This window comes from Alosa sapidissima, chromosome 24 (genome assembly GCF_018492685.1).
Source record: "Alosa sapidissima isolate fAloSap1 chromosome 24, fAloSap1.pri, whole genome shotgun sequence".
NCBI classification, from domain to species: Eukaryota; Metazoa; Chordata; class Actinopteri; order Clupeiformes; family Clupeidae; genus Alosa; species Alosa sapidissima.
In genome coordinates, this window is record NC_055980.1 from 15,214,132 (window position 1) to 15,235,029 (window position 20,898).

At 44.1% G+C, this 20,898-nt stretch overlaps 1 long non-coding RNA gene across 1 annotated transcript; it reads left to right on the plus strand.

Annotated features, from left to right (window-relative positions):
- The first annotated feature begins 460 nt into the window (after positions 1–460).
- LOC121699785 lies at positions 461–19,053 on the plus strand. The gene is made up of 3 exons (XR_006027029.1): positions 461–471; positions 1,937–1,944; positions 18,944–19,053. It is a non-coding gene; the product is annotated as an uncharacterized LOC121699785 (long non-coding RNA).
- The last annotated feature ends 1,845 nt before the right edge of the window (positions 19,054–20,898 follow it).

Here is a 20,898-nt window from a genome sequence, read left to right on the forward strand (position 1 = left end):
ACACACACACACTCACACACACTCATACTCTCTCACACACATACACACACACACACACACACACACACACACACACACTCACTCACATGCATGTGTATGCCCTGCTGTGCTCTATTACAGCTGGGCTCCTCATCCTCATTAGTGTGCAAAGCAAAACAAGGGAGAGGGATGCTGCCCTGCTGTGGTTGGCAGACGAGCTTCTCTCTCTCTCGCTTCTTTTTTTGTTTAAACCTGGGGACATGTGTCACTGTGTGCTAACAAATATATCAGGCACTTCTAAGCCTGATTAAAGAAACCAAACAAAAAACAAAAAAGCCTGGCTTGTCTGAGCCTGTTAACGGAATGTTGGTTAAGAGCACAGGAGAGCTCGTCAAGCTCATGCAGACAACACTGCTGACAAACCTACTGCAGCTCATTTGCTTACAAAGACCAAACCGATTTTGTTTCAAGTTGAAGACATGGTGTGTGTGTGTGTGTGTGTGTGTGTGTGGAAAGCAAAAAGACAGCAACACCCCCAACCCCCCACACACACTCAAAGAAAACTTGTCATCGCACAGCAGAATGCACACCCATTCCAGTCCCGGAGAGTTTTTCCAGAATATTCCCAAGCCTAATTAAGGACTTCTGACGGCCATGTATGCGCGATGTCACTTCCGATGCGAAGCAGCGTCAGGCTCCGCGACAGGGGCCCCCACTGGACAGGGCCTGTCTACTTTGATGCGGGTGGTGTACATGTGAAAAGGAGGTCAGATCCTGGTCATTAAAACAGACCGGCCTTGGTTGGCGAGAGAGAACCCCATGCCATGCAAAGTAGTCCTCTTCAAAGGAATGTCCGCCGGAGACTGTAAGGCGGTTTGACAGCGAGGCATGCACAGTTTGAAGGCCTGTGCAAGGGGAAAGATTATGGGTCAAATTGTGAGGGCTGCTCTGTCCAATAGCCATTAAAGTTGCCCAGTGCTCTCCGTTCCTGTGATAGTTTTGGGTCTTTCAAGAGGGGTCTCTTGCATAGGCATATCTGTTCAGCATGCACTTAGTTTATTAAGCATTTCTTATGCATTATGGTTTGGTGTCAATTGATTGAATTGACATTGTTGTTTATTATTGCTATTCTCCTTGGTGTACTCTTACCAACTTTTTAAATTGTTTACTGTTAAATTTAACTATTGTATTGTATTGTTGTTATTTGTGTGTTGCTTTGGACAAAAGCATCTGCTAAATACCATAACCATAAAGTGATTCTCCCCCTCCTCCAATGCCAAACCAAAACAAATGGGGTGATCAGAGAGCCTGTAAGGAGAGGTGCAGAAGAGGGGACGATTATTAGAACAACACAACACAATACATTATACTGTATATTGCACTATGGACTATCTTGTGAAACTACTGTATGCATATCTGTATGTGTTCAGGTGTGTGTGTGTGTGTGTGTGTGTGTGTGTGTGTGTGTGTATGACTGTGTGTATGACTGTGTGTGTGTGTGTGTGTGTGTGTTGCAGGTACACGGTTGTTCTCTCCTCACTGCCGTCAGTGTGGCTGACACAGGATCCTCCGCTAATTGAGAGATGACTTCAGCCAAGCGCCTCTCCGTCCGGCTGTCTTTCTGTCTGTTCAGTCGTTCGTTCGCTCCTTCATTTGTTCCCCTCTCCCTCTCCTGGCCGAGCCTGTCTGCGACCCGACACTGGCCCCAACCTTGTCAAGACATTAAGCCGAAACAACAGACGCTCCCGCCGATTGATGCATGGCTATGTGACATGTCATAAATATTGCATCGCCAAACCACGAGGCTGTCTGTCAGGAGATAATGCCTTTCGTCAGCGCCACAACACTAGCCAAGGAGGTCCCCCCTTCTGAAACAAATGATTCCTGTAAGCTACTCCTGTATGGTAAATGATTAATATGGCTCGCATTGTTCGAGAGAAGAAAAAAAGCACTTAAGGAGAAACAGTTCAGATGGAAATATATTTATAAATCATGGCTGAAGAGCAGGAGCGCATTATAAAGCCTGACTGGATTGTCTGAAAGCATAATTAATGTACAGTGTTTTTTAATGGAGTCTGAATGCATGGCAGAAGGACTTGGTGGAATAGACGCAACCCTGAAGCACAAAAGCAGCCTTTTCCTCTTCAGCTTTTAATATTAAAATCTCCTAATACAAAGATAAGATTCCTCTCTCTTTCAGGGATGGTCTTTCATAACACACTGTGGGGGAAAGAAAAGTGCTCTAAGCTCCCTGGTAACAAATGAATATACATAATAAATATGCAAAAACAGCAAATAATATGAAATTTCCTTGAGAATTTGTGGGAAAGTAAACACTACCAGAGGTGTTATATCACATAAAGTATGTTTCTCATTCTGAGTGAGTAATAGTGTTAAACTCTAACCCCCGAAAGCCTGGTACACCATTAACTCAGTGGCAGTCCACCAGCACTTATGCGCTGCCACAGACCGGAGCTATCCATAGCCATCCAAATCCGAAATGAAATAAATAAAGGTGCGAAATCCTGAGGGCTGAGTTAACCACAGCACCGAATTTTGGCTGCGAGTGAGGAGGGGGCCTGCTGCTGACGGGAGGCAGCTGCTCTCGCCGTCGCCTCTCTCTTCATTTCCTCTCTGGCTTTTTTGGCGCGCGGCATTAGGGCCGTGACAAAATGATGGATGGCCCGTGGCGAAATGGTTAGCGATTCGCCGAGGCTCCAGCAAGAAAACTTTTTTCCTCTCTCTCTCTCTCTTTCGGTCTCTCTCTCTCTCTCTCTCTTGCTCTTTCCAGAGCACACCGGCGCAAATGGGCGCTTCACACAGCGCTGCAGACGTCGCTAATATATTCGCTTTATTGGGAAATGAGCCCTGTGGTGTCAAAACACGACGTCACCAGAGCCGACCTGGAATACAAATGCCCCGGCACTCGGGCCAGGGTATGTACATAATTACCCCATTAGAATGGGCAAGGGCCCGCACAACTGCTCAAGGCTGGGATTTAAGTTTTGCTCTCGAAAAAGTTGAAACACCAAGATAATTTAAACATTATGGGGCCAGTGGTTTAGGGGAAAGTGGCAGAGGAATTAGGCCTACTGGGAAGAATTACTGATACAGACACTGAAAGTGTTAGGTCATCTCTGTTAAACACCACTTACTGAAATGCTGTCTAGGCTATAAAAACACTGGAGTTTATATATGGGTGTAAAGCAGTCCGGTTTTTCAGTTTGAAATTTCTTTTTGACAACTATAATACTGCCACAAAAAGAGTGTGTGGGAAAATAAGCTCTTAATAAGCTCCGTTATTGGTTCAAAGAAGGAGACATTTCTCAGCCCTGCTCTGTAAGAAAGTTTTGTTTGTCTGTTTGTTTGTCCTCTTGTGCTCTCTCTGCCACTAGAGGGAGTACCGCCACAGAACCCCTTTTCAAGGGAGGCTGCAGAGAACTAGTCCCTAAAATAGGACAAAGGCCATCTCAGGCCATATATCAAAGACACATCATGAACTGAGACAAATTAAGGGTGAAATGTGTTGGTATTAGGATACAGTGCCCCCCCCCCCCAAAAGACATTCTATTAATGCTACATGTTGGGGAGATATGAGAGCATCATATACAACGAGGGATGTCTGAAACTGTTACACTGTCTGAGGGCTTGTGATCAGCATGAGTGACTTTAAAATCTCCATCTGCACTATATATTGTGTAGTGCATTGCTTAGAAAAGCACCTCCACTCTTGAAATATCAACACAATAAAACCAACTTCTTCAATAACCATTCAACTCTGTTATAAACATTGCATAGAGCCTATAGCAGTGCTTTTCTACCATTTCTGTACCCCACAGCACATTTTTGACAATGATTTTTGACACTGAAAAAGTCCCATGGCACACCAACATCCTGATTGTAACAAAAATGAAATGTACCAAAGACAAAAACCTCCGATAATATTGCCTAATATAATATAGCATCAGGATTTGTGGTTGGGTCTTTCTGCAGTATGTATAGTGAGTTCATATTTTTTCTGAATATGAAAATATGTGCCCCATGTAATTTTTTTAGCACCAGCTGCCACAGATGAAAGATTCCAATAGCAGTAGGTATCTTATAAATTGTCTGTGTGCATGACGCTTCAATCAATTCTTTGACACAATTTAATATATTTTTTTGGACTAATGAAGTGAAATTGGATAATTTTCTACGGCACACCCGACAATCTCTCAGGGTACAATAGTGTGCCGCTCCACAGTGGTTGAAAAACAGGGGCCTATAGAATGTCGAAGCCTGTGCAGAGAAGAGGGAGAAAGAGAGACACATTTTTCCTGTTAGGGGAAGCACATTTACTCTGGTGCTTCATAAAGTAATAAATATTTCTCACATACAGACATACAGTATATGCAGCACGTTACCAAGGGTGTCAATAAATGTGAAGGGGGCTGTGCATGTAAGTATTTGAATAGTATGATGCAAAGCCACCATTGCAGCAGGTGGGGTGTAAAGCCCCTTTCCATAATTCACACACATGGAAAATGTCTGAACACAAAGTGTCGAACAGCAAGGTGTGGGGCTTAGCGTGCTCGGGACAGGTAGCAGGGGATGAACTATGAGGGTCACTTAGCAAGCGGCCGCCGTTCCCAAACAAAAAAAGAAAGGCGTCATCGTCGTTGACTGGTCTCCTCTGGATGAATTTGTCAACGTCCCGTGCCTTAAGGCGCCCCGGCCTCGGCTGACCTCCACCTCCTCTATTCCCAAGATAAATACCTCTGTCACAGCTCACCTTCACTCCCTGGATGCCCATGTGCCTCCTCATCAGTCATCCCAGGAGCCTGGCCCGGCCGGCACACCACAAAAATACCATTTTCTACCCCCCACCTCTCTCTCCCTCTTTCTCTCTCTTTTTCTCTCTCTCACACACACATACAAACACACACACTCGCACACACATGCACGCGTGCACACACACACATACTGTATGCGCATACACAAATACACACACACACACACACGCACATGCATCCACACATGCACGTGTGCACACACAGAAATACACACGCACATGCACACACACACTCACACTCATACACACACACATTCTATCTGTAAAGACCTCAAATATAAAACTAAAGCTAGAGCTGAGCTAAGCTGATGTGCTGGGAGAGGTCGACCGTAGGAATTTCAGTGGATGTGACATCACAGGAGGCAGCGTCAACAACGTCTTTCTTTATGGTTTTCTACATGGCTGTGAAATACTACCCACAGAGGAATCAATAGTTCTCTGTGACAGCTGGAGGTCTATTTAGTTGGATGTCTATCTAATAAGTCCAGGCAGTCCAGACAGAGCTGAATTCCATGCTATGTGTGCAATGCTGTGCTAAGATATATCAGCTGAATACAATAGAGCATCCATCTCTACAGCATGCAGTATGAAGGCCAAGTGTTCGATATCCATGCACCACAGCACACGGTATCGATTAGCATTTACACAAAAAGACCTCGATATCAATAGTGATCAAAATGGCCTCCTCTCTATGTACCCCACACCACCTCTCTCTCTCCCTCTCTCTCCCTCTCTCGTTTTCAATAAGCCTGTTTACTTAACAGCTAAAGGCTAGTTACTGATGACTGATAGGACCTCACCTCAACAAACTACAATTAGGTCAATTACGCCCTGGGGCCACTGAGGCACCTTCTACTTCCCCTGTGCACCTGTGCGTTCGGCAACGTAGGTGTCGCGTAATGTTATTACCTGCCCAGTTGAAAGGAAGTCTCATTCCACACTGGAGGGAGGTTGGGGGGGTGGGTGGTGGTGGTGGAGGCTATGGGTTGCTTATTAATTGTTGTTTTCCTGTCACCACTGTAGCGTGCTCGCTGTGATATAATCGGGTAAATGCACAGCACGGGGAGCAGGACACTAATCACTAGTCATACCCGCAAAAGTCTGGGTCTGAGGATGCTGGGTGGGAGAGCCGTTTTTATTTATTTTTATTTTTTTGTTTATTTATTGCCTAGCTTGTATTCATTTATATGAAACTGCAGTAATTTAAAGACTCCGAATGATGAATACTGATTGCTAGTGGCGGATCATTCAGGTAAGACATGCACTGCCATTCCACACAGAATTATATCTATATTGTAATTGAGAAAACAAAACCTGCATCTGGCTTGAATAACAAATTCAGCCTATACTTGTGCATCAGCTGCAGGTGTTAACAAGCACAAATTGTGAGAATAATATCCCTCTGCCACTCAATGAGAACACTTTTAATGAACTAATCATTACAAGTGTTTGTCTACATGATACCACCTACATGCCTGCATAAACACAGACCTCAGTATCAAGTACCATTTAGAGCTAGTTTAACCCCATCCTTGTGTTCTGCCCTGAGTTTGCTCCTGTAGCATGGCGTGTAAAGCAGTGTTAGGGTTTGTTCAGCTCTGGAGTTCATTACCATGGCTTGACCATTATGTATTTCATGGGTCTCTCCCCCTCTCTCTAGGAGCACTAATGATGCCCAGGCATCATGGCCCTGCAGGTAGGGTCTTGTTTACGAGACCCAACCTGCACCCTTTTCCCCCAGGAGAGAGATGCGCTGCTCTCTGCTGCATCCTAACACACCCCTTATCAAACACACACACGCACGCGCTATGCTCGTCTGCCTCCTAATACTCCCCCTCAAAACACACACACACATACACACCCACACACACAAACAGATACCAAGACTTGTACACAGAGCTCCTCTACATCCTAACTCTGCTACAAAATACACATGCACACACACTCAATCCTATCACCTTTGGCGCAACCTAAGATCCCCTTCCAAACCACTCAAAAACACACTTAGAGCTCCTCTGCATTTTAATTTCCTCCTATCCTAACACACATCCGATACCACCCCACCCCAAACACACCTTCCACACCCCTGGGTGACCAAGTATCCAGTCTAATCCTCCTGTCGACCAGGAAGACCGGGGCAGGAATCTTTGGTTTAGCAATTAACCCTCTACCTCGTTAGGAAAAAAGAAAACAGTGAGTAAGCCCCCCCCCCCTCTCTTAAGGGTAATGGCACAACTCGTCTAATGAGCAAAACAGGACCAAAGACGCCATCTCAGCACAAGCTGAAACAAATGACTAAGCTTATTTAAAGGACCTAAGAAGTGAGAGGGTTTTCCTTTAGGAGTTGTCTGGATGGGCATTAATAAATTCACAACACAGTGGGAAAACAGGGAAAGCACCAAGGCCAAGACGTAAAATCATGTATTAATTATTAATATATAATATAATAAAATATAATATAATATAATATGATATAATATATAATGTAATATTGGACTGCAAGTGACAATTATTTTGATAATCAATTAATATGTTGCTTATTTTCTTGATTAATCGAGTAGTTGTTTAATCAATAAAAAGCCAGAAAATGGTGACCCAAGAATATGTTGTCAAATTCTTTGTTTAGTCTGCATGCCAAATATATTTAGTAAGGAGTAAGTAAAGCTGAAAATATTTATGTTTAAGGAGGTAAGTCCAGAGAATTTTGATATAACTTGCTTAAAAATGACAAACCAAAAGATTACCAAAATAGTCATTAATTCAATAGCTGACAAATAATCGATTAATTGTTGCAGCCCTATAATATAATGTAATATAAGATAAGATAAGATAAGCAGGCCATGTAGACAATGTCAGATGGGGGAATCATTTTCATCCTAGATGGTCCAGGACTGGACAATTAATCACGCCACACGGTTCTACTACAGGTCTCCACCTCATTTTGAGAGGCCATGTTTGTTTGACTCAGGGTGAACCTGTCTTTTAGCCTCGACCCTCTCAGAGTTGCTTGCATTATTGACATTATGGACGCTTAATCTGCATGAATAAAATATACTGTACGCCACATCTCCTGACGCCTCTAACCTAGTCTGGTCAACTCTGGTCGAGCTACTCCCCGCCCAAATCGGCTCCGACAGGCTCTCGCGAGCCCATGCCTGTGTGAATGATGGGAGACAGCCACTCTGATGCAGAAGTGGACAGACAGGGGCCTCGCCCCGATCGATAGACGAGTGCATATGCGGACGTGCGGATTGATAAACTCCTGCTGACAACGGGCGAACACTTTGGGGTTATTGGCGTAAGTGTCAGTCACCCCGGCCATTAGTTAGCATGCACTTCAGGTCGGATGTCCGACCGTCTGAGAACCAGGGGCTGTTAGGGGAGGCTGAATCACCTGTGACGTGCCCGAGCCTCTCACCCCCTCCTCTGAGCTCGCCTGCCAACACCTTCTCTACCCCACAACCCCTCCACTCCCCCGTCAAACAGACTTTCTGTCGGCCATGCGCTGGAATGTCTTAGGTAAGACAATCCGTCCGTATTGAAAGAAGATTGATGACACGGGGCCAAATTGGCTTGATTCAGACTTAGATGCAGCCATACATATGCTGGCACGGTCGGAGAAATCTTCCTCCAAGGAAGATTTTTTTTTTTCATTCTCTTTCTCTCTTCTTCTCCTTCTGTCCGTCTTGCATCTCTGTGTCTATCTCTCGTCCATTTGTTCTGTCTAATCTCATAGTCTAGCCATCTTGAAAGGATCCTCTTTTCTTCCCCCCACTCTATCATGTCTTTGTATGCAACTTTCTGTTGTGACAGTTGAGCCTGCATATAATGATTCTTTCATGACGAGTCCTCTCTGTGGTTGTCCGCTTGCACAGATTTCTCAGTGTTTTTTTCTTCTTCAGTGATAGTCTGCAACCCTGTTATGACAAAGTAGCACTATGAATTGCATCAGACCTGAGCTAGTTCTTTCTATAAATGTGATGTGAGTGTGAGTGAACCATATAATTTCATAAGGGCCAAGTCAACTTTGACAAAGCAAATCGGAACGTTTTCAAATAACATATAGAGGCTCATGTTCTGTTCAAACAGCTTTTCCTCCCACTAGTCTGTGTCAATTCTCACCTATGTCATAAGACGTCACAAAAACTACTTGCAGCATGAAGGCATTCTTTTTCTGGCTACCACAAAGCGTTTGACGAGCCAGCAACGACAGACTAATTGACTTGTGTTGGAGAGGGCAAGAAGATAAACGGCTGATGAATTTGCCAATACTGTCAGAGTGTTGGCCCTCATATGTGGGTAATGGACAGGCTGTCCGTCCTTATAGATCGCCTGTCAAGATAAGACAAGAAGATGGATTGAGCGTGGAATTGTCCGATATAAGATCTAGGTGTTTTTTTTCCCCCCTTCATAACCTTCATCAGAGGAACTTTGTAAAGAATGATGTTAGCAGCAGAAGGCTAATGAGCACTATCTGATAGGTGACAAGTTAAAACAATATCACTCTCTGTACTTGAAATCAAAAGAAGGCATTTTTAATGTTTTTTTGGTTAGCTACTGCCTCGAGGCATACTGTAGCCCACACATGATCTAAGTGTGGTCAGAGTGTTATAGATTACACAAGAGATGCAGTTAAATAAAACTTTCCCTAGATTGCCTTGACAAGATAGGAAACACTGTCATATCAATGCACTAATTAATTCATCATTTCGCCCATGGTATATTTTTTAATCATTAGACACTGTTGGAGGGAATTGTCAGTTTTTATAATAGAGAAACATTACCGGCGGTCTGATTTGAAGGGTAAATGGTGGCCCAGCACTCTGTTGCAAAGGGGAGTCCCAGAGAAGCAGAGGAAGAATAATGGAGTGGGCCCATGGACCCCCAGCTCCTGGTAGTGGTGCTATGCTAGGAGGTTAATATTCTCACATGTCATTAGGTCCACTGGCTGCACTGATGGCTCATTGAATCAGCCGGCCAACGATTTCCTCGCTCAGCACTGGAGGGGGGGGGGGGGGGGGGGTTAGAAGTGAGGGGGGAGTTTCGGTGGGAGGGGGCGGAGGTCAGGTCGGAACTCTGCTTTGATTAATGACTGCGGATCGGCCCAGGTGGCCGGTGGGTAACAATGCGACAGCAGGTGCCTTTTGCATGCTTTTGCTTTTGTATCTGAGATCTAGACATCTGATGGTGAAAGAGAGGGAGAGGGAGAGAGAGAGAGAGAGAGACAGGCATTAAGTGGGAAGTGTAGAGTATGGAAAACAAATGCAATTGGGGTGGGTGACCACACACGCATGAGTGTTGGGGGTATGGAGCTCTTTGTCCTCCAAGTAATAGCTTACTTTATCACGATTTACATGGTGGTCAAGTCACCAACACCATTCAAGATTAGGCAGCATGTTGAGAGTCAGGAAGAAATTGAGAGTTTACTTGTGTTGAAAACTACCAAAGTAATGTTTGTTGCCATGTATTATGAGTGAAACATGAGCTAACCAAGCTAACCTAGCACAATTGGGCTAATATGCTACATTATGTAAGAAAAGGGTTGGGATATTTTCTACTGAAAAATGGCGCTAGATCTTAATACCTAATGTTTTCACTCCTGACGTAATTTAAGAAAACAACTGTAGAGAAGACAGAATGTAGAAAGTATTGGACTTCATTTGATATCATAGCCACTACTACATTTGATGCGTTAACATCAGTCCTCATGGAGTTTGCTGGCTAAGAGGATACAATGATATGTATCAAAGCGAAACAGACATTTCCTTAATCTCCCTAAACACCCTTTGAAGCGCTTATCCCTAGTAAATTTAGTATAAGTACCTTTCCCCCCCGCTATTGAGGCCAACCAACACAACCGATTGCTTAATTGAACATTAGCTGGAGGCCGGAGCCAGCTGAAAGGAAAAAGATTAAAGTTTTTTACCACCTGGCCTGTCACTCTCTGGGGCCCCATTATCACATCCTCTATTAGTGTTTTAACCCAACACACGAAAACACGAGCGCCGCAATCTTTGATCTCTCGCCGCGCTGACACAAATCCTTTTTTCAGGCAGGCACCCACCCATCCCCTCTCAACGGTCTCTGCTAAGATAATTAGCGCTAATTAAAAGGTTTCCAGCTGCCTTGTGTGCAGCTTTTCTTTTTTCCCCTCTTCATCCCCATCCCTAAGCTCCCCAGACATTGTTCTTGCAGGTGCCCTCCCTGTTTACCTCAAGCACGTCATTCACATTCCTGCTGTCCTATTCAAAGCCAGAGATCAGCTAGATTAGTCCTATTGTTGGGGCAAGATCATATAGACAAAGGTGACGTGACAAAAACCTGCTCTGAGTTTGGTAGAACATAAATAACCTCCTCTAATCTTTTTATGTCCACAACAATCACACTGAAAAGAATCTACAAAATAGTGCATACATACAGACTATTCTATAGATGTTTAGGCATAATAACATCCTATCCTACGAAACACTCCAAATGACTCCAGACAAGATTTTTTGTTCCACAAAGCATGAAGATGGGTAAAGTGTCGTTGGTCGTTTTTGTTAGGTAGGAATATGAGATAGTTAAACAGGTTAGAGTCTAACTGTTTGACCAATGATATAACAACCATCATTTCCAGGAAAGAGAGGAAGGGGTGTTGAAAGTTTAGTTACCTCTGGTGATGGCAAAAATGGGTGAAAATATTCTGACCGGCATTGAACCTTATGTATGGACACATAAACTACCGGTCAAGTATCTACAAAAACTGTACCTGTAGGCTCACATCAAATATAGATGTGGTTTACTGTATGTTGTTTACTTTCCTACGGTGCTATTTGGTAAGTAAAAACTATTCATGCATTTTTGAAGGCCACTCGCATTACAACATTTTTTTCACAAAAATTATTACTAAAACTTATACTTAAACTTTTGCATGGTACTGGACTGTCCTTCTGCAGGCCACTGCATTAAGAGTTAAAGGAAATTGTATAGGCTGAGTCATAGTCAGCAAAGCCCCTTTACAATATTTCCGTCTCTGATTTGTTGTCACTTTGTGAATATTCAAAGTAGCAATAAAGCACTTCTGAACTACAATTCCATTGTGTCTGCAATAGAATCTTCTAGCCCAGTCAAGTCCACTGAAGATCAAGCAAACATGGGATTGGCATTTCACTTAAGTGGCTGTGCATGATTGCTATCATGCAAGCTGAGCTAAGGATTCTTGACAGTATTGATACAAAGGGGAGCGATTGCCCGAGCTCCGGTATTCCATTATCTTAAAAACAGCCAGGCTCATTAGTGCCGTGAGTGAGCAGAGGCGAATCCTCGGCACTCCTATGTGGAAAGCGAATCCCTGTCAACATCATTAGCCATCATCTCCCACTGCCGCACTTCAGTTACATGTGAAGTGTTCTCTTACTGTGTAATGATCCAAGACTGGGAGAAGATTGCCACTTCAAAGGGCCACTCTTTTAAGTGCGATCCCCCCTGCGCAAACCCCCCCCCCCCAGCATGCGTCCCGCTGACGTGTCGAAAAAAGCGGGATTTAACATTCCTCCATAATTATTTCTTTGTTTCTCAAATGGGCCTGTGTAGTTTATCTGCACCTAGAGGTGACAGCCATTAAAGAGCTCAGAAGGCCGTAGATGTAAAGTGGCAGCGGATATCGAATGCGGTGGCCTGATTTGCAGAGAGCGGTGCTAACAAGTTCCGTCTGGCATTTCTCTGCGCATGCTGATGAGCGGTGGGCAAGCAGATAAGGTGTGAGGCGATTTTCTCAGGTAAATTGGGGATTTGTTAACAACAGCGGTTCTCATTGTTTGCTCTGTTTGGAACTGTGTTATTGAGACCCTGACCCCACAAAGTGCCTGCACAGGCCTTTGTTATGTGAGGACCCCTCTACAGGGGGGAGGACGTTTTCAACACTTTCTGTCAGTTTGCTGCATAACTGCCCCTTTGACGGATTAAAGCAATTTAATCAGCACTAGAGCCTCAAATCTCACTCAGGGGAGCCTTTGACATGCACTCACCGGTGGGCCTACGCAATGACAACATTATTAAATCAGCAGTAAGGAGTTTTGGTCATAAGCTAGCAAGCTAACTATCTAAAAGGCTATCAATACCTTCTAAAACACTACCAAAAGCATAGTGGCAGTAATAAAAACGGCTAAGGCGCTATCGGTGTTTAGCCGTTACACGGGGTGTTCAGTTCTTCACACAGTGTAGCCTACAATTAAACAATGAATTTGAAGGTGATACGAAAATTTGTTTGTCTATAATAACATTACCGCTAACAGTGGCCACAGATTTTCCAGGGAGTGTCTTCTCACCTCTACATCTTCACCACGACTGTGGCCCACCAACGGATCAGAGGGCCTTTTGTGGACAGAGAAACCTTTGGTGGTCAAAAATGATTTGCGTTAAAGGTGAACACATTGCACACATGACTGACCTGGCGGTTGTCTTCTGATCCTCTAGATTGAACAGATCAAAGATCAAAGGCTTTGATGGGACCATAAGGGGTTTGTGTGTGTATGTCTAAGGATCTATGGTTCATCTCTTCAGTCCACTAAACTAAGCTTTATGTACCCACATGCAGCACTGCACATTCATCCACAAACAATTCACCTAGCATGTGCATATTTAGGGGTATACATTTTTAACACGTCTTGTGGGATTGGCAATAACAATAGCAATTTACAATGTAAATAATAGTGTTTTGTGCTCTTTCCGCTGGGAACGAGGTAAGAAATATGAGGCAGTTTTGACAAAAATGACCTGCTTGCTTAGGCAAATGCTTGGGGAATTACTCAGGGCTTGCTCGATGGTTTGCATTTATCATTATCAAGTAAATTTGCCCTCATGTTGCGAGGGCTCTCACCCGGGAATTCTTTTTTTTTTTGTTTCCTGTGAATTTGCCACCTAATTGTGATGCAAGGAGAGGTTCTCGCTCCGTCTTGTTTAAGGAAAACAGCCCTTTTGTCTGGGGCATCTGCTTGTAGGCTTCCGACTGGCAAAGACAGTGACACTCGGTGTAGAGAAGGGACTAGCTCTCAGGGCCTGTGGAGCTGCAGTAAATCTTCACACGCTTTCTCCCAAACAAAGAGAGAGAGAGGAGAGAGACAGAGAGAAAGAGAGAGAGAGAGAGAGAGAGAGAGAGAAAGAAAGACAAAGGAAACAGATGAATAAGCAACATCAATTACCAGGGCTTGACCTTGGAACCCCACACTAAGGCACACATTTTAAAGCCAATGGCAGCAGATTGAATGTGACATGCCCAAAGTGCAAACACAGACCTTCAGAAGGTTACTGTAGGGGAGCAGTGGGTGAAAAAAAAGGGGGGAGAGTCGGGGACAGCGAGGCAGGTTTAAGGGGCAATGAATGGCCAAAAAAGCACATGTAATGGTTGGAGGTTTGGTTTAAGTGAAATAAAATGGCTCAATTTGAGCACTTTGTCCAGTGAAAGAAATAGATTGGAAGGTGCAAGAGAGCGGAGTGTCTAGAAGCTCTACCGGTTTATTTACCAGGGAGGCTGCTGGGTCTCCATCTAAACAGGTCAATTTCAGCTTTGCCATGCGATGTATGATGTATTATAGGCCTTTATAGGTGAAGCTTACATTTCAGATGTGTACCCAAAATGTAAACAGATTTTTATATGGTTTTGATGTCAGGTTGGGCTAAGATAGCATACAGTAAATTCTACCATAATTCACAATATGTTGCAGCACTATTTACACAGTAAATTCACTTTGTTTCTACAACCTGCTGTGTCTTTAATGCTTAGGAAGATAATCTATAACCAGCACCACAACTGTCGACAGTTCTCTGGTGGATTTGCCCAAGAAACTGGAGTGAGATAAATCCACTGACTGACGTGCAAATGCAGCGCTAATTCATAAATCAACAGTGTTTTTTTCTCCCGTGGTGACAACACACAAAAAAAAATAGAGGCTCCTCGCATGCCAAAAGGCATTTGCACTATTAATTCAATCTGAGAAGCCTTCAATTAGCCACTGAAGCAAAGATTCCCAGGCCTGGCCAAGAGAGGCTCTCAATAATTTGAGTAACACAAGATGACACCTAGAGGACAACACACTAGGCTTGAACTGCCATTGTTTCATCCATTAGTATTGTATGACAGTATTTTGTATCTATTGAGATCAATACCCTATAGCAAAGGTGCCCACATTGGCGCAGAATATAATCATAATTCCTCAGTATGCCTAGTCAAGTATGTACACTGATATGCACACTACACTGACACCAAAGGCTCTTCGTGATTCATTCTGAACTGGGAGAGATTTTTTAATGCGCTTCACTCAAATTAATTAATTTTGGCCTGTAGTAATATCTATACGATTATATCTAATCCATTCACGACTCTGACCTCAAACTTGGTTGGGAAAATGTGAATCTGTGGTATCTCGAAATTGTGACTGCAACCTTGATTAAATTAGCTCACTCTTTAATTACTTAGTGTCGTAACCGAGAGAAGTGAATTTAATTGAACTTCATGCTCTACGTGCCCCAGTCCAATAATTTGTATGGGGGCCTTAAAAAACTGAATTAAGAGCCTGACTTTTTCGACATTGATTATTATAGCATTAAGTGAGTCCCACGAGTTTGCCAGACTGCAGAAGCCCAAATTGTGTAACATTACTCACAATAACGCATACGTTATAATCGCGAAACTTACTTAAAATTCAATCCACTTTGGCATCATTATCATGGATCAACATAATAAACGAGTCCTTCAGAGTATGGTAATTATAATTTGATAAATCATCAGGAGAAAATTAACTGGATGTCAAAACATTCATTGGAGTGGGTGATGAATCGAGGATGATTGTGGTGATGAATAGTCTTAATCTGCCCAGTATGAATCTGGCGAAATGGCTAAGGAGGCTAAGATGGATGAGGCTTGTAGGAGGCAAGGTCAGAAGGAGGGAGAGTGAGAAAAGAGAGGGAGAGACAGAGAGTGGGTGGGGGGAGGAGGGAGAAGGAATTCGACCAGGGTTAGAGCTGCAGTTCTTTTTAATGGTTTGCTGTGTACTGTGTTACGTGTTATGTGATTTAATGCCGTGCAATAGTGTGAATCCTTTAATCAATATTATTTTAGAAAATACAGTATTAATAGCAGTGAGTTTTCTTGTGATCTGTTATAGTGGTGCTTGTTCAGTTTTGTTTGTTAATATTATATACGTTTATTGACTATGTGTATCTCTATCTCTAAGTTTTCCTGTTCGTTTAAAAAAGCTGTTTGGGTATAAATACATTTATTACGGCCGTGTTTCTGCTTTGTGGTCTGGGTCAGGGGGAATTCAGTGGACTCCGAGGACTCCTTGTGTTTCCATCTTTCTTTGGAGTCCGAGGTCAAAGCTGGCCTATTTATTACACACACTGCAAACAGATGGAAGCTCCTAATTCATCACCGTGGAGACATCAGTGAAGTCACACGCACGTTTCCCATAATCCCTCCCTCCCGGTCTCTTTTTTCTTTCTTTTTTTCTTCCACTCTTTTTCCTCTTTTTCTCCCCTTCCTGCCCTCTCTCTCTCTCTCTCTCTCTTTTGGGCTCTCACACCCACAAGCACAACCACACGGACTCTCTCTCTCTCCACCTCAGCTTAACTCTCTCACTTTCTCTTTAGCTCTCTCCTCCCTCACACATTCTGTCTCTTTTTCTCTCTCTCTCTCCCCCCCCCCCCCCCAGCAGGTTCACTGCTGTTTACAGAAACCAACCCAGGGCAACACAACAGCAGTCCCTGTTCATTCAATCATACACCTTTTTGCGTGCTTGGTCCAGTAGCACTATGCTTTTAAAATAAACAAATAAATAAATAAATAAATAGCCAGGCAGCCAGCCCTTTGCTTTTATCAATAGGAATTGCAGCTCTGGGAGATATTAAACCTACACCAGGGGCAAGGAAGGGCATTTCTGACACTTTTTCCCTCATTCATCAACCACCCCACCACCACCACCTCCCCACCTCCTGCCCCACCACACCATCATCATCGCCACCACCAGCCCCTCTTACCTCTCCTCCTGCGGTGGGGACCTGTCGGTGACAATGAAAAGATCTCACAATGCCGCCAGGTAGAAACTCATTCCGCCTGTCATCCATCACGCTTGAGTCAGGGAGCCGTTCCACTGACCTAATCTGCAATGCCCCGCTGAGCGTCGGGCACGAGGCCTCTTAAAGGCAGACCCCCTCCATTAATGTTACTTACCCCACATGCCCGCCCCCGGAGCCAGACACAGCGCCGACAGAGATCTGTCAGTGGAGCTGAGGGGGCAGAGGCCTCTCACCCCACCTCCTATCAACAGCCAGACAGCTAGTGGCCATTTTTTTTACCCATGATTCTCTCTGCCGAGCAAAAGAGTTACAATGGTAAATGGACCACAAACAAACAAACTACAGTCATGAGAGGGAAAATATTACTTATTCACTTGCTAGTTTGTTTGTTTGTTTATTGGCATACTTATTTACAAAATAAGATTATTAAGTGTTTTTTGTTCAATTTCTGAACAAAACAACATGCTAAACAACATCTATTGGCTGTATTGAATGCTACACTCTACATTCAAAGTTACACCCACAGGTCAGTTTATGTGTACCATGTACAACCATACAAACCATACAAACCATACAGCTATGTGTAGAAGGGATCACATGTCTTTCTATCACAATCTCCACACTGGCTACACGTAATCCAACCTAGCCATCTCGCCCAGCGCTACACAATACACTCTTGAGCCTTCCCAAAGTGAATCCCTCTCGCCTGGAGAGCTTTGGCAGTATCCCCATGTCTCTGAGGTAGGTACTGTTCAGCAGAGGTCACCCCTAGTTACAGTGAGAGAGAGTGTGTGTGTGTGTGTGTGTGTGTGTGTGTGTGTGTGTGTGTGTGTGTGTGTGTGTTACAGTCTCTCTGTGGGGGCCTCACAATGCTCCGGCGAGTGTTAGTTAACAGAGAAGAGGAGGAGGACAGGGGCCCCTGCGAGTGCTCCCTGACCCGCAGCCAGCTATTATAGAGAGATTATTCCCCAAACCCCACAGCTCTGCTCCGCTCGCTGGCAGATTTCCCTTATCTTAAACGAGAATGCCCACACATTCATCCTGGACGTCTAATGTGACTGGACTCTAGTTTTTTTTTCTTCTTCTAACACACACCCCCCCCACACACACACACTCCTAGTTTATGCTGAGCTGAACCACAACAGAGGAAAAGGGAATGCTTTTTAGTGTCGTTCTTTGAGGGGGGGCGTGTACACTGGGAACGTTGCTGTGCTCTCATTTCAAAGCCATCTGTGTCTGGTTTTGTTCTCCGAAATAGAAAACGCTTCGACGCCGATAACCAACTGCATGGGGAGATTTGATCACTGAAGTATTGGAAATCTCGACTTCAAGCTGTCTGTGTGTCATCGCACCACAGACTGGCCAGACACGTCTCTAGACATGAACTGGATTATTGTAGCCGTGGCCAAGTCATAGAAACTTAGGGCTGACATTATTGGCTGTGAATGACATTTATGTTAAAATTCCAGTTTAAATCACCTCCAGTGATGCATACTCAAGTATAATGAAGACAAAGAAGAAGGTTGAGAGAGTAGGTACCAAAGACAGTGTACGATGGCGATCTTTTTAAGGTCTAAGATCTTTTTAAGGGTTTTAAGGTTATTAGTTAGCACAGTGAATCGTTATCATAAAACATTCTGTAATATCAACACTACAGTAAACTCAGTCTATTCTCATCAAATATGTCAGGTACACAGTGAGCTATGAGGTCCATATAGCAGCTTTTAAGTCATTTTGATAGTAAATAGCCTTGCAACTTTGCTGTCCTCGACCCAGAGTCCAGGGGGAGGGGTGCTAGCCATGAGTGGTATTCTGTAAAACACAAATACTCCACAACTGTACGGGGAGCTATTATTAGCAAAAACGAAACCACATTGGATACCTTTCTGCAAAATATACATGCCTCTTATCATCTCTCATCCCCTCTTTTCTTTTCATGTGCACTTTGTCAGATTAGAACTATAATTTCTGATACACGGTTCACATTTATCATTGTTAGCTGTGGTTAGCATTCATCATTTTAAGCTGTTCCCCTGCAGAGAACACTGATGTCATCAGTTGCTGGGTACTGTACTGTAGGTACTGTAAGGGTACGTTCAGACTTAGTGTCTTTTTCTGACAAAAGAAGTTATGCAGACCACTTTTTCAGTTTGAAAAAAAATCTGCCAGCATTCTTGTTCCAAAAAGCAGCCGGAAGCGTTTTTTTTTATTTTTATTTGTAATTTTTTTTTTTTGAACACGGTCTACTCCATAGGATTATAATGTAAAACGGACGCCGGCAGCTGTGAAAAAGATGCTTAGTCTGAACGTACCCTAATGGTCTCTATGTGATTTCTAATTTGTAATGCTTTTCACATTCAACAAATATCTGCTCATGATCCGCTAGCTGTCCATCCTTTGAGTACACTGTAAAGAAAAGACAAGGAAACAAGGTGGGGTAACTGTCCCCAAAACCATAACTAAACACTGTGTGGGGGTTTTCGGGGAGCACTGAAGGGAGGGGAGAGCTCACTCCCTGGTGTGACTTGTTTGGTGTTTGGCTCGAATATCATCAAACGAGACGTTAACAGCATCGCTTACAGCCTCTTTAAGTGATGATACTGCTGATGATGTCACAGTCTAGAAGATCCCAAATCCAATTAGCAAGCTCTAATTTTCCAACTTTATTCTAAAACATGAACACAGGCTAACACTAAGTTGTCAATGTGAAAAAAAATAATGAAATTAATGGATGGCTAAGGAAAGAAGATTTAGTGTTCTAAGTGTCTATTTGGATCCTTGAACAGTAGTATACCCGTTTGCCAAAGCCAGGGGCCTGCTCTGAATGGAAATGCGTGGATTTGATGATATTCTGGTGTTATTAGGAATTATCTGGCTGTCAAAGCTTAAACTGACAAATATCTGGCATGTGCACGCCAGGCCACATCACCAACTCCTCGTCTGACGGAAATTAAATCACCGCCAGGGCCTGAAGCTCTGACAGACAAATGTGGTGCCTGGGAAAACCTGGCCTGATCACTCAAAGCCAGAGAGAAGAGAGGAGCACGGTGAGAGAGGAGAGAGAGGAGTGCAGTGAGAGAGAGACAGAGAGGGAGAGAGAGAGAAGAAAAAAGATGTGCCTCTCCCTCTTGACCTTTTTTTTCCCCTGCCTACTCTTCTGGGGGGAGGGGGGGCTGGGGAGATTAAATACCAGGGATTCTGTATGTACGGCGCGTCTCCAAAACACCAGAATTATTAATGGTCGTGGCGGAGGGGTCGTTTCATCTTCTGCCAAGCCGCCGTCATCGTTTTTACCTTGGGCCGGTTTTTCCTTACAGATGGGCCCAGAAAAACAGGAACTGAACTTGGGGCTTCGTCCTCGGTGCTATCAGCAGCACGGGCCAAGGGAAGTGTGGGTGTGCGCCGCGCAGCGAGGGGGCCTACGAGATAGAAGATAGCAGAGCACTTTGACAGGAAAGACAAATCAATGCTAACACAATACAAGCAACATTTACAGTGCTCTAATTTCTGTGTGTGGCGGTGTAATGCATAATGTATCCACATAAAGAATGGGATCAACCTGGGACTCGGATAGCTCCTAACCTACCTCTGGAGCAGGCGCTGGTTCAGATCTGGCCCAGAGCCGGCTGTGACAGGGGCAGACTCTCTCCAGTGTTGCTTTTGGGAGGCATTTCTGCGATAGCAGATTCAATTCCTTTTAACCCCCCTCAACCTTCCTCATCTATTATCTTCACCCTAGCCTTAACCCCACTCTTTCGGAATGTAGCCTGCTGTAATTAATCATGTCGGTATTTGTCACTTGGGCGTCGCAGGGGGAGATTGCTACATCGCACAGAACGAAGCGTAACCAAACTAATTTGATAATCGCTCCACCGCGTGAAATCAAACCCTCCACAGAGGCAACGAAATGTCGACGGCCGGCGCCACAGCCGAGGAGAGGCGTTAGATATTAATGTTGTCCCCCCTGGTTCACCGCGAAAGCCATTTAATTTCCCCCTTATATCTGCCGGCGGAGACAAGATCAATATTTGTCA